At 48.7% G+C, this 14,329-nt stretch overlaps 1 long non-coding RNA gene across 1 annotated transcript; it reads left to right on the top strand.

Annotated features, from left to right (window-relative positions):
• The first annotated feature begins 5,369 nt into the window (after positions 1-5,369).
• Positions 5,370-11,375, top strand: LOC138816111 (uncharacterized). The gene is made up of 4 exons (XR_011368562.1): positions 5,370-5,438; positions 5,945-6,037; positions 7,116-7,221; positions 11,289-11,375. It is a non-coding gene; the product is annotated as an uncharacterized lncRNA (long non-coding RNA).
• The last annotated feature ends 2,954 nt before the right edge of the window (positions 11,376-14,329 follow it).

Below are 14,329 nucleotides of genomic sequence, written 5' to 3'. Positions count from 1 at the left end.
AGAATCAGGGTGGTTCTGCATTATTAGAGCATTGTTCCCCTTGGGTGAGATCCCTTGGTTCTGGCTAGGGAACCCCTGTGCTCCAGCTAGTACATTGCCCAGATGAGAAACCAACAAACTCAGGAGAGACACTGCTCTGAATCTGTGTGTGTGTGTGTGTGTGTGTGTGTGTGAGAGAGAGAGAGAGAGAGAGAGAGAGAGAGAGAGAGAGAGCGATCATCTTTCTCATTGTACAGTCACCATGTCTAAAAAGAGCAAAAGCATTTTATTTGTGTGTATTTGTTATTCTTTTTCAATTAATGCCCAGTATGAGCCCAGCCATAATTTTGTTTTCTCTTTCACCGTTTCTTGGCTCCTTTAGAGAAGGTTTCAGTAGATGTTCCTTTCCACCTTTTTCTTCTTCTTTCCTGCAGCCCACAGTAGCTGCTGGACCTGTGTGGGTCTCCCCTAGGAGTCCTGTGTGAACCACAGACCAGAGTGGACAACTATTCTTCTGTCTTCAGCCAGAAGGCTCATGAGGCTACTGTGATCACAACCGCACTCTTCCAGCCAGACAGTCTGCTCTGGTGTGTATAGTTGGAGCTAATTCAAGGTTGGAAATGAGTCTGCCAAACATAAATAGGGAATGAGATGGGAGGTAGTAGGGCAGGAGCTGTGAATCTAGGAGGGTCTGGGAAGTGACGAACGGTGTGACATAGCAGATGGTTCACCACGACTGAGGATGAGAGGGGAATCTTACCCAGGGTATTGATGGTGTACGTGGGCATCTGGGCAGGGGGCTCTGGGCCTCCAATGGTGGCATAGATTCCCTCTAGAGACAGTGCACTGGTGGGTAGTCCTCCCTGGATTCCTGCAGACACCAATCTGTGTTCCTCCTGGGCTGTTTATAGCTGGGCAATGGTAGGCAAGTGTGTTCCCCCTGCTGGAGCCTACTTGGGATCAGGACATGGCAGTTAGCTTGGGCTTTCTGAATGCCATTTTCTGTAACCTGCTGTAGGCTGTCTGGAAGGAAAAGGGGACCACTGACTTTGGAACCCTTTAAGTTTGATTGGGACAAGTTGAAATGGCAGCTTTTCCAGAGTTTTTTCTTGAAGCTGGCAATTTCTACTAATGCTTGGGATACTGGGTCAAATGAGATGGACCATTTCAGCCACCAAACAATGACATTCAAGCAGCACAAGCAGAGTTCCTGAGCCAAATGGTCTCCTGCAATGAACGTCGTGCCTTGACTGCTTTTCTCCGGCAGCTGCCGATTCTCCTCCGGCTCTCTCTAGAGTGATCACTACAGTCGAGGATGTTGTGGGGAGCAGAGATTGTGCCCTTGCCATCTGCAGCCTGATCGCTGTGAGCAGAGACAATTCCCAGAACCTGTACTGGACTCTGGGAGATTCAGAGACCCAGGATGCCTCAGGGATCCTTTTCTGCAACATGAAAATTGGGGGCCGGTTATGGTGGACCATCCTGTCTGGCCCTAGGGAGTGCAGAGGAGGACCCTTGAGCTAGGCTTTCACCTCACGACAACCTTGTTCACAGCTGAGTGGGGAATGGAGTGCCACACAGCTGGTCAGTTGCTGGACAGAGATCGTTGAGAAGATAGGCATCCCAGAGGCCCCAGAATACAGTGAGTACATCATGGCTCATGTCCTTGGAACCAAAACAGTTAAGTGCGGTGGCACCAGAAGGGTGGGAAGAGGGAGGAGGGAGAACTGTGGGAGAGTTACGTCAGGCTTTTCCCCCACCCAGGATGCTTACCTGAGTTGGATGGGACTTTTCTATAGTATTGTCATAGACAGATGCGCATCTATTTATCTAACAAAACATTACAGTGTGTGCCAGTTCTGGGCGGGGGGAGAGAGTGGGGGGTCATACACGATGAAAGGTTCCAGTGCTGGTTCCACAACACATGAAGAAATCTTGGTTTGAGCTGGATGCTGGTGCCTCACACCTGTCATCCTAGCTACTTAGGAGGCTGAGATAGGAGGATTGAGGCTTAAGGCCCAGGCAGAAAAGCCTGTAAGACTCTTATCTCCAACTGACTACCAAAAAGAAAATGCCAGAAGTGGATGAGTAGCTCAAGCTGTAGACTGTTGGCCTTGAGTAAAAAGGCTCAGGGACAGCACCCAGGCTCTGAGTTCATGCCCAGGAGTGACACAATGAAAGGAAAGAGAAAGAGAGGAGGGAAGGATGGAGGGAGAAAAGGAGGAAAGGAAGGAAGAAGGGAGCATGCAAGCCTTGATTTGGAGTCCCTGGATCAAGGGAGCCAACCATTCACAATCTCTGTGGGGACAGTTTCAGAGCCTAAAGCTAGTGTGTAGGACCAAGCCACTGACCCATTCATGACATCAGCAACTTCATGACATCCAAATCTGAGTGGTCGCTGACTGCAGAGGGAAGCAGCCTCGGGTAGACCCTAGGGCTCAGGGTGGGTCATAGAGTTTCAATCTCCCCTGATTCACGGAGTTTATTTTCTGGTCAGATAAGAAGAAACTGTCCAAAGTCTAGGGAGGTATAGGGTGAGGGAGGGGCAAGACGGGGGTAGCAAGGGATAAACAGGAAGATCAAGAGGGAGGACAATCCAGATCCAGTGAGTCAGGCTATTGGAGCCAGGACCTCAACTGATAACCTAGACCATCAGTGATAGAATCTTCAACCCAGCCACATGGCTATTAAAAGTCCTGGCACTCTGGGTTCACTGTTGACAACCTGGCTGTCATCCACTGCAGGATGCCTGTGCAGTACATCTGTGGGGACTGGGACTTTTGCTGGCTCAATCTGAAGATGACACCCCCAGTGTTCATTCCTCGACCAGAGACAGAGTTAAGCTTGCTACTGGAACAGGACACTCAGGGAATGAGGGCGAGAGTCAGAACTGTGTTGCCCCCAGACTTCATCTAGGGGACTCTAGGGCCCTGTGACTGCCATCTTCAGAGGTAGAGGTGGGTCTCTTTGCTAGCTCAGCCTTTAGTCTAGATGGCAGATGTGGGAGGGGCCGACTGAAGGTGAGGCTAGTGGGAAAACAGGAGGCACTGGGCTGGGAGCAGGGTTGTTTCTTAGAGGATACTCACAACCCAGGAACATTCCTAAATGGATCAGCCGTTTTCTCCTTCCCGAGATAGAAGGACCTAGAGCCCTCTAATCTCCAACCCTTGGCTGAGAAATTCATTCATTTCCGTATGCTTTGTTTGGATAACTAGATCTCACCTGACTGCCCACTGTCAAGACAGGAAAGTGAGAGATCTTGAGTCCTTGATGAGGTCATGGGATCCTCAGTATGAGATTGTACTTGAACGGCCTGACTTGGTGCGTGGTCAGTCCCATCTAAGACTGCCATGACCTAGGACATAGAATCTAGAGACTCAGAGCAGGATGAGTATTATGTGTGAGCTTTGAGCTCCCGTGTGCTCACCTGCTTCCTTTTCTTGGGTGGGTTTATGCTAGAAAAATCTTAAAACTAGGGCCTGGGTCCCATCCCTTGTTTCATGCTCAAAGCTAGCACTCTACCATTTGAGCCACAGCTACACTTGCAACATATTTGGGTGTTTAATTGGAGATAAGAGTTCTGAATGACTTTGCTGCCAAGGGTTGCATCCAACTGCAGTCTTCAGATCTCAGTCTCCTGAGGGGATAGGATTACAGGCATAGAAAAGCATCATTGGCCGGGTGCCAGTGGCTCATGGCTGTCATCCTAAGTACTCAGGAGCTGAATCTTAGGATCACGGGTAAAAGCCAGCTTGGGCAGGAAAGACCCTCAGACTCTTCTCTCCAATAAAGCAACAGAAAACCGGAAATGGTGCTGTGGCTCAAGTAGTAGAGTGCTGGACTTGAGCTGAACAGCCCAGGGATAGCACCCAGGCTCAGAGTTCAAGCCCCACAACCAACAAAAAGAAAGAAAGTAAAACATCTTTGCCTACAAAGGACAGTGGAGGTGTGTTTGTATGTATGTGTGTGTGTGTGTATGTGTGTGTGTGTGTGTGTGTGTGTGTGTGTGTGTGTGTGTGTGTGAGGGGTGATGGTGGTAGACATTTAGCGCCTTGCTCAGTCATCAGTTTAGATGGATTGTCCCAAACTCTTAGTTCACGGCAGCTGATTCTTGACCACAGGTGAAGCTCTGGGTTGGATGTCGACCATCGGACCTCAGTCTCCTCATGGGACAGTTGTGAGTAAATAAGGGACTAATACAGAAGGATCTCTGGAGCAGGGCCAGGCACAGAGGGAGCAGGTGTCAGATACAGTTGTCAAAAATTCTGTGAGCATATGACAGGAAGTTGCCGGGGAAGAGCTCAGATGGGGTCTGCTATTAATCATGCAACAGGTGTGGGATAATGAAACAAAACATGGCTGTCTTTCATCATTACCCTGTCTCCATGAGGAAGGGATCCTTCATTCTATTCATTTTTCCAGCTGGGGAAAATGAGTCATGGAGAAGCCAGGTGACCTACTCATGACCTCTAGCTGACAAGAATCTTGGCCTGATTTCTCTGCCATGCTTCCTAGAACAGTGGGTGTTATTCAGTCCACTTCTTGTGGTGGGAAGTCCACTTCTTGTCATTTGTGGGGATTGAATTCTGGGCCTGGATGCTATCCCTGAGCTCCTCAGAACAAGGCTAGTACTCTTCCCCCTGAGCCACAGCATCACTTCTGGTTTTCTGTTGGTTCTTTGAGGAAAAAAGTCTCACAGACATTCCTCCCGAGCCAGCTATGAACCACGATCTTCACATCTCACCCTCCTGTGTAGGTAGGATTATAGGTCTGAGCCACCAGCACCTGGCTTAAGTGTAATACTGAACCTCTGCCTCTCTCTCTCTCTCTCTCTCTCTCTCTCTCTCTCTCTCTCTCTCTCTCTCTCTCTCTCTCTCTCTCTCTCTCTCTCTCTCTCTCTCTCTCTCTCTCTCTCTCTTTCCCTCTCTCTTTGTCTCTCTCAGGAATTGGTTGAATGAGTGCTGGAGGAGGTGTCCCAGCATCCCCATGTGGCTGGAACCCAAGGTGGCCCTCTCATTCTGGAGGTGGGCTGTGGGTCAAGAGCTGTTTTGCTCAGCCTGTTGAACCAGCCCCATGAGGTAAGCCCCTCTGTGCCCTGGCTAGACAGTGATGGTTATTCATTGTCCATCCCATTAGTCCTTCCCCACATCACTCTGCTACACCGTTGAAGGAAAGTGGATGAGAAGGTGTCATCTTGTCCCCTGCCCAGCACAATCCAGGGACTCTGACCTATACCCCCACCTATCTGACAAGACCCTGGATATAAGACAATAAAAACACTCCATGTGTAATACCCTTTGCTGGAGAGTTTCCTTTCGGTTAGAGTGGCGGGGTTCAGAGGAAAGACCCAAGACCTGACACCTCCCATTGTACATTTGTTCTTGTGACAGAGCCAAGTCATTGCTGTGGATAAGGACAAAGCCTCCATCAGACTGACCCAGAACAATGCTCAAAGATTGGTAGGTTGTTGAAGTATCAAACCCACTCATGTCTGTTTCCTACTTCCAGCAAGGAGGTTTAGTATGGGTGGCCCGGCCCTGGGCCTAAGGGATTATAAATGGATGGTGGCGGTCAGGAGCTCATGGCTCCCACCCATCATCCTGGCTCTTCGGGAGGCTGAGGTCTGATGGTTGTGACTCAGAGCAGCCCCGGAAGGAAATTCCAGGAGATTCTTATCTCCCATAAACCACCTCCCTCCCCAAACCCACACACAAATAAGCCAGATGTGGTGCTGTGGCCCAACTGGTAGAGCCTCAGCCTTAACAAAAGAAGCTAAGGGATAACACCCAGGCCCTGAATCCAAGCCCTAGGACTAACACAATCATAAAATAAATGAATAGTGTACACCTTTTAGCTGACTACCAAGAAAGATGTATTCAGTTTTCTGGCTGGTACATTCAGCCAAAGGAAAGGGGATACCTTTGATGTTCTCCCAACCCTCTCCTTCTCTCCTTTATCTGTCCAGGCTTAGGTTGCAGGACAGAATTCAGATCATAGCCTTGGATGTAGATCCTGGATGCACTCCCTGCTGGGAGGATGAGGCCCCACAGAGATGAGGGTAAGGACCCCAACACTCACACACACAAACACACAAACATCCGTAAGGCAACTCAGACTAGCCTTTTCCAAAGACACTTTATCTCCTTGGATTAACTGACCCAGGAGAGGAATTTGATCCCCTGTAACTGATTATTTTAACTTGGGCTTGCTAGTTGATAGGATATGAATGTGAGCCAACAAAAACCAAAAAGCTTTTGGTGCCGGTCACCTGGGGTTCAGGCTCAGGCCTGTTATCCTGGCTACTTGGGAGGCTGAGATCTGAGCATCACAGTTTGAAGCAAGCCATAAGCTGGAAAGCCCATGAAAATCTACTCTCCAGGAACCACCAAAAAACCAGAAGTGGAGCTTTCGCTCAAGTGGTAGAGCACCAGCCTTGAGCAATAAAACTCAGAGAGACAGTTCCCAGATCCTCAGTTCAAGCTCACACAAAGAAATGGTCCTGTCTAGTTGCCCACAGATTGCCCAGGCCTCGCTCCCCCTCTCACTGAGTGTGATACAACACCTGCCCCTGGGTGGTGTATTAGGGCTTTCAGAAATCCTGTGGTGGAATCCAGGACTTCCTCTTTGTGCACTCTCAACCCACACTGGCTGGAAGGCAGAGCTTAACAAGTCTGGCAGGCTGCAGAGTGGAGAGTCTCCAGCTATGCCAAGGTGATCAGAAAGGGCTTCTTGGAGACAACATAGCAGAGCATGTTCATTTCCAGCCAGGGCTGCTGGTGAGAGACTTGGTATAGATGTGCGAGACTGTCCCAAGACAGGCCTGAGGGGTCACAGAAGAACAGCTATCCAGGGGTGGCATTGCATCATAGAGGTAGAGGGCTCGCCTAGCACACAGGAAAGCATGGGTTCGATTCCTAAGTCCTGCATACACAGTAAAAGCTGGAAGTGGCACTGTGGCTCAGGTGAAAGAGCACTCCTCTGGAGACAAAGAAAGTCAGGCACAGTACCGGGGCCCTGTGGTCAGGCCCCAGGGCTGTCACCATAAAGCAGTTCTCCCAGGGACCTTGGTGACAGGTGGATGGCTATGCCCTGAAGCTCTTAGTAGATCCATCCGTGCTCTGTGTTTCCTTTGACAGAGGAGAGCTGGACACTCCTGCCCTGTGCACCCCTGTACCCAGTTTTCAGCAAGCCTCCCAAGGTCTTCCACCAGGACATGGAGCAGTTGGCCCCGGAAGTCCTCAGGTATTGGTTTGGTGGGGCAGGGGGACATAGGGCAGGCCCCAGAACTTCTTGTGGGTCTGATCTGCCCTGGAAGACCAGGCAATCAGGAGGAGGCAGATGGGAGCTTAGAGGGGATTAGTGATGTGGAGTGGGCTCTTTAATCCCCATGGCCCCACCCAAATTCTAGCCTTCCTTTGCTGTCTCTGAAGGAGGTAGAGGGGTGTCTAGGAGGTATCTTCTAGAGGAGGAGTAGGTGGAAATTCTGAAGGACTAGACACCTTGAGCCATGAGCCGCTGGCTCATACCTTTCATCCCACACCTGTCATCCTGGCCACTCAGGAGTCTGAGATGCAGTGGATCTCATTTCCCAGCCCTGGCACGAAAGTCCCTCCAGAGCCTCATCTCCAATCTCCAACCAGAAGTGGCACTGTGGCTCAAGTGGCAGAACAATGGCCTTGAAGAAAATTAGACATCAGGGACAGTACCCAAGCCCTGAGTTCAAGGCTCTCAACCAAAAAACAAAAACAAAAACAAAAACAAAAACAAAAAACCAAACAAGAAAGAAAGATACCCCTTCCTTGCTTGCAAGAGATAGTGAAGTATTGGGGTGGTTGAGGTTGTGAGACCAGATGCTGGCCTCACAGTACAGACATTTCTAATAACTCCCCAGGTTTACCCCAGTGTGAAGCCAACACAGGGTGGGTGGTGCCTTACCAAGAACTCCAGAGGTCGTGGCCTGTGGCAGGCAGGGAGTGGGTGAATGGGAGCAGGGGTGGGATGGTAGTGTCAATTATATGCTCTCCATCCATGGAAGAAGGTTTTGGATGCTGGTGACCAAGTCTGAAGTGTAGGGTTACATTTGGTTTGTGTCTTGATGAGTTGGGTTTTCCCTTGGTATAAGAAGGTGGCTGCAGAGGAGGCTACAATGTTTGATAAGAAATGTACTCCTTATCTTGCCCATGTAATTGTAACCCCTCTTTATAGTATTTTCTTTGTTTTTATTGTAAGGATACTATACAAAGGGTTACAGGTACATGAGTGAGGTAATGAGTACACTTCCTCTTGAACATTGTCTTTATAGTATTTTCACAATAAAAAAAGAAAGAAAGAAAAGATCTGAAGAAAAAAAAGAAGTTGGGTGTAGCCGGGCGCTGGCAGTGGCTCACAACTGTCATCCAAGCTACTCAGGAGGCTGAGATCTGAGGATCACGGATCAAAGCCAGCTTGGGCAGGAATGTCTATGAGACTTTATCCTCTATGAACCACCAGAAAATAGGATGTGGTGCCTGTGGCTCCAGTAGTAGAGCGCACACCTTCATCTGAAGAGCTGAGACCCTGCTGGCAGGCCCAAAGTTCAAACCCTATAACCTACAACCAAACAAAAGGTAGCTGAATTTTCTGCATAACAATGTGTACAGTAGAAATGCCATGATGTGTTGTGAACCATTCCAGACATGTGAGAGGCTCTGAGTTTTGTCTACAGTTGGTCTGATGATGGTAGTGCTATCATCTCTGGGGTGGAATATTCACGGTGCTCAGGGACTGCTGAGGCTTTGGGCTACCACTGGGTGTATCTGTGTGTTCGTGTGTCTTTTGTCTGTGTGTGTCTGTGTCTGGGTGTTTGGATGTAGAAGACCTGGGCCTTGAACTCAGGGTCTAGGTGAAGTTCCTATGCTTCTGTGCTCAAAGGTAGTGCTCTAACACTTGAGCTGCAGCTCCATTTCTGGCTATTTGGTGGTTTATTGGAGATAAGAGTCTCTCAGATATTTCTGTGCTGACTGGCTTTGACCTCAGCCTCCTGAGTAGCTAGGATGACAGGTGTGAGACACCTGTGCCATATTTGTGTGTGAGTGTATGTGTGTGTGTGTGTTTGTTTTCCTCATCTTTCTCTGTCCCCTTCCTGGGTGCCTTTCTGCCTCTTTCTGACCTTGGATGGTGCCCCCTCCACACCAACTTTGTCTTTATCCTCCTATCAGGGTCTACAATGAGTCCTAAATTGCCAGAGACCTGAGTTCAAGCTTTTCTTTGGGGCCCAAGTCCAGCTGTCCAAATCTTTGGCCTCCTGCAGGGGATTCTGGGTCAACTGGTCCAGCTGCAATAAAGCCTTGCCTGTCTGTGGGTGGGGAACTCAGACATGGGATGTCCTTCCCTTTTCCTCAGCTAGACCTCTGGCTGCATGTCCCTCTCAGCAGGCTGGCAGTGAGTGGGGGAAGGGGGTTGCCGGTGGCTCTGGCCAACTCCAGCTTGATAGCGGACTGAAGGCCACCCAAGCAAGGAGGATTCCAGGCTACATTGGAGGTGAGGCCAAGGTGGCTTGGAAATATCTATTGTTGTCTAGGAAATGTCAACATACTTTATCGCAGGCAAGTCTATCTTCCAGCCCCAGCTGGGCCTCTCCAATCCTTCTAGAGAATTCTGGATGCCCAGAATACAGAGGCACAGACTTTAGATTCAAGGGCCAGGGAATTGGGGGAGGAGAGACTGGTATGGCCAATACCTCAATGTTCTGGGGCATTAGCCTTGACCTGGGTATGCCCCCCTTGTGTACATTCACTTCTTAACCCAGAGCTGGCCAGAAACTGGCCACTTGTGGTGCTGTGGAAGTGGCAGGAGTGGAAGTGAGATCTAGGATGACCAACATCTGGATTTATGGCCTGAGGGAAGGAGGGGGACAAAAGGTGTCTTAAAAAAAACTCTTACAGCTGGAACTCAGGGCCTAGGCACTGAGCTTCCTTTGCTGAAATCTAACATGTTACCACTTGAACCACAGCTCACATTTCATCTTTTTTAGTAGTTTAGTGGAGATAAGATTTTCACAATCTTTTCAGCCTGGGCTGGCTTCAAGCTGCCATATTAACAGCTCAGCCTCGTAAGTAGTTAGGATTGCTGGTATGAGTCAACCGGCACCTGGTAGGGTTGTTAGTGTGTGTGTGTGTGTGTGTGTGTGTGTGTGTGTGTGTGTGTGTGTGTGTTTACTAGAGCTTGAACACAGAGCCTAGGTGGTATCCTTTAGCTTGTTTGCACAAGGTTGGTGCTCTACCACTTGAACTACAGTACCTCTGCTTTTTGGTGATTCATTGGAGATAAGAGTCTGCCCAGGCTAGCTTTGAATCTTGCTTGATCCTCATGTGTCAGCCTTGAGTAGCTAGGATTATAGGCATGAGCCACTGGCATCCAGCTTCAAGGATGTCTCTTCATACTGTCTTTTGTTCTAACAGCTGTCTACTTGCCCTGGCCTAGATCTCTGATCTCTACATCAGCTCCCAGCAGCCCTTGACTGTGTGGAGAACATAAAGCTCAAACCTGTCAAGCATCCTATTTCTATGTCTTCAGGGCAGGGTACGTTTCCTCTGAAGCCTGGAGGAGTAGAAGGAGGAGAAGGAAGGTTAGCTGTACATTGTGCTAAGCTGGGAGAGTGGTACACTGTCTTAGCCAAGAAGGAAAGTGTGGCCAGATGTTAATAGCTCATGCTCTCATATTCTTAGCTCCTTAGGAGGCTGAGATCTAAGGATTGGCATTCAGAGGCATCCCAGCTCACTTTTCTTGTTTTTTTTTTTTTTTTTTTTTGTATCAGTAGGATCTTTTTTTTTATTGTGAAAATACTGTACAGAGGGGTTACAATTCCATGGGCAAGATAATGAGTATATTTCTTATCACCAGCTCACTTTTCTAAAGTGTATGAGACTCCTCTTCCAATAACCACCTGAAAGTTGGAAGAAAAGCTGTGGCTCAAGTGGTAGAGTTGCTAGCCTTGAATGAAAAAAGTGAGGGACAGGGCCCGGGTCCTGAGTTCAAGCCCTAGTACCAAGATGTGCGTGTGAACACACACACACACACACACACACACACACACACACACACACAGGAAGGTGGTAATGATCAGCTGAGCTAGAACTGGGGGCAGTCTAGAGGCACATTCATAGTGAACTCTCGACACGTAAGTTATTTCTCCCCAACTCCTTCTTGGGCTGAGGGGTCTGGGCCATGGCAGTAAGTTCCATGGAACCTGCGCCTCCATCCATGCATAGGGTACAGGACCAAGGGAATAACACGATGGATGCTCGTTTATACTCCGTGCATGATTGCAGACCTTCATCTGCCACTGAACATTGGTGAGGAAAGCAGTGCTCTGAGCCCTGGGACTCCTGGGATAGCCACTGCTACCAGCAGCAGCCAGCCAGCTGTGGATTCCTGATCCTACGAATCTTTCATGAGCCCAACTCAACACCCACTCAAGGTGTGCCTGTCAAATTTGCCCCGGTGAGTAGGCAATACCTGCTGTGCCATCTTGCAGCTCTTGCCCCTCCTGGCCCAGAAACATGGTCTGAAATGCTGATTTACTGCTCAAATCCACACTGCACCCATGACAGATGCCACTCTGATGTCATTCTGGCCGATGTCCTCCGTGCCCCAAGGCTAGACCCTTCTCTGAAACTCTGGCCTACTCTGTAGGCAAAGGCTCCCAAAGAGGCTGCTTTCAAGACTTGGAGGACATCTAGATATTGGGAGACACTAAGGGGCCCACTGGAAATTACTCTGCCTAGAGCTACAGAGTAAGGTTCAAGCAGGCCCGGTGTTGGTCATAGGGCTTGACTTGTGGGCCTGGGCACCGTCCCTTCAGCTCTTCAGCTTACCACTTGAGCCACAGTACCACTTCCAGTTTTCTTGTAGTTCACTGGAGATCAGAGTCTCCCGGCCTTTCTTGCCTGGGCTGGCTTTCAACCATAATCCTCAGATCTCAGTCTCCTGAAGAGCTAGGAGGATAGGCATGAGCCACCAGCACTCAACTGGATTGGACTTTCACCACAGTGAACTAGGAACTCCTGAAATCTTTTCTTTATTTTTTATGTGCCAGTACTGGGGCTTGAACTTAGGGTCTAAGCTCTGGTCTCTTTAATTTTTGTCTCAAGCCTGGCACTCTACCACTTGAGCCACACCTCCATTTCTGGCTTTTGGTAGTTCACTGGCAAGAAGAGTCTCACTAACTTTCCTCTCCTGAGCTGGCTTTGACCCACAACTTCTGATCTCAGTCTTTTTAGCAGCTAGGGTTTACAGGGATTGAGCCACCAGTGGCATTGGGCTAGAAGCTTTTCTTAAGCAAGTGTTCTTCCCTGCATTTGCCCTGAGTCCTCCATGTAAAGGAGGCCTGAGAGTCAGGAGCTGTGAAAAATAGGCTTCCAGCCACAGGAAATACTTGGGGTCCATGGTGAAAAGTCAAGCTAATCTTCCCTCTGGGCCCCATTCTGGGACCTCCACCCTCTGCCCTCCCTGTGACTCAAGTACAAACCTTTATGCAGCCTTGAATATCCTGCCGGACTTGTCTGAAGCCACAGAACCTTCATTCCACCCACACCACCTTTTCTACACCACACCTCAGGAAACTTTGTGCAGTGTTGTACCTTCTGCCTGAGGTTCTCTATCCTGTTCCACATCTTAGAACTCCTGTGGAATTTTGGCACTGGTTATATCACCTCCAGGAGCAAGTCTTTCTTTCTCCCTCTTTTTTTTTAATATTGAGTTGCTAGAGATGGAACTTGTGCAGGCTGACTGACAAATGCTCTAGCTTGGTGTGTGTGTATGTGTGTTTGTGTGTTTGTGTATTTGTGTGTTTGTGCCAGTCCTGGGGTTTGAATTCATGGCCTGGATGCTATCCCTGAGGTTTTGTGCTCAAGGCTAGCACTCTATTACTTGAACCACAGCTCTACTTCTGTCTTTTTGGGTGTTTATTTGGAGAAAAGTGTCTCATATAGACTTTCCTGCTTGGAATTGTGATCCTCAGATCTTAGCCTCCTGATTAGCTAAGATTACAGGGGTGAGCTACCAGCAACTGTCCTCTACCCTACCTCTGACCTCTATCCTTGGCCCTCCTATGAGTAGGAGAAGAATGTGTTTCACCAGGCTCACTTTTTTGCCAGTCTTGGGGCTTGAACTCAGAGTCTGGGCATGTTCCTGAATTTCTTTTGGTCAAGGCCAGCACTCTTATCACTTAAGCCATAGTGCCACTTTTGGCTTTTTCTGTTTCTGTGATACTGAGGAATCGAACCCAGGGCTTCATGCATGCTAGGTAAACAGTACCACTAAGCCACATTCACAGCCCAAGGCTCACTTCTGACAGTAACTATGAGGGTGGGATTTATTGACTTACCCCTTTTTGGTGCAGAAATCGCTGGCTATTTCATATCTTTGCCAAGATTTGTGACCAGCCTATGACTCAGCAATGAGGATGATGAATGAGGGATAGCCACCAGGCCCCAGAGGAGTAGGCTCACATATCCTACAGAGGGATAGAGAATATGGAGCCAGAACCTTTGACAACTCCTACAGCCTAGGAACTGTGATCTCCCTGGTGGCAGTGGCTGGCTGCTAGGTGGCCCGATGGGACATCTCAGCCAGAACATAAGGCAACTGTTGCACAGCCCAGGCAATGCTGGCCGGGCTTTAGTTATTAAATGGCAGAGAAGGATGCTTTGTTCAAGCTGCTGGCTCAGACTTAGGACTCTCTGAGGACTTGCCCAGGTTAGGGGGATGGACATGGGCAACCTGCTGAATGCCCATCATCCATACATCATCCATCCATACACAGAGACGTGGAGTTATTGCCTCCTTTTTTGGGGTGGGGGTGAGGCAGGTCCAGGGTTGTTGTACTATGAGCCTAGGCCCTGTTCCTGAGCTCCTTTTGCTCAAGAATAGCACTCTGCCCTTGATCCACGGCCCCACTCATAAGCTTTTTTCTCCCTATGATCTGTTAGAAAGAAGATTGTTTTGGACTTTCCTGCCTCAGATGAATTCAAATTGGCATTCTCTACATCTCAGACTCAGGAGGAGTTAGGGTTATAGGCAGGAGCCACTGTCACCTGGCTTTCTTTTCTTCTTGTTGTTCTTTTGTTTTAATCATGACAATCTGAAATCTTCATGGTGTCATTCCAATGGTTTGCATTCAAAGTAATCTACCCAGGCCTGGGATTCAAATGCTATGACTACCACCCACAAATGGAGGGAGATCCTGATGAACTAATTCCTGTTCATGTGAATGCTAATGGAATGTTATAAAAGTAATCATTGAATTTGCAGTTAATTTATGATTCTATTTTAGAATGCCACACAAAAATTATTGGATTCATATCTTCCA

This window comes from Dipodomys merriami, unplaced genomic scaffold (genome assembly GCF_024711535.1).
Source record: "Dipodomys merriami isolate MVZ:Mamm:240054 unplaced genomic scaffold, mDipMer1.0.p SCAF_686, whole genome shotgun sequence".
Lineage (NCBI taxonomy): Eukaryota > Metazoa > Chordata > Mammalia > Rodentia > Heteromyidae > Dipodomys > Dipodomys merriami.
Note: the sequence above shows the minus strand (reverse complement) of the source record. Positions and strands in the feature narration are given on the sequence as shown.